Here is a 307-nt window from a genome sequence, read left to right as displayed (position 1 = left end):
TTAATAAAAAAGATCTGTGGTTATCTTTACAAATTGTGGATGTTTTCTGATGGAACACCTTGAGGTAGGATCTATACATACCTTTCCTTGCAGTGTGTTGGTGGGGCAGCACGTCATCCTTGATCCCACTTTCATCATCTTGGGGGTAGACCTTTCAGTGCTGGGTTCTACGTAGGTGATACTGTGAGGTTAAGGCAAGGCTCTGCCTTTGGCGTGTCAGTGTGGGCTGGTGATGGAGGAGCACGTTTCCTAATGCATGTTGTGATGACTGCCTGTGTATGTTGGCTGGAAGGGGCTCCAGAGGTCA

Source organism: Meleagris gallopavo, chromosome 2, assembly GCF_000146605.3.
Source record: "Meleagris gallopavo isolate NT-WF06-2002-E0010 breed Aviagen turkey brand Nicholas breeding stock chromosome 2, Turkey_5.1, whole genome shotgun sequence".
In the NCBI taxonomy this organism is placed as follows: domain Eukaryota; kingdom Metazoa; phylum Chordata; class Aves; order Galliformes; family Phasianidae; genus Meleagris; species Meleagris gallopavo.
Note: the sequence above shows the minus strand (reverse complement) of the source record.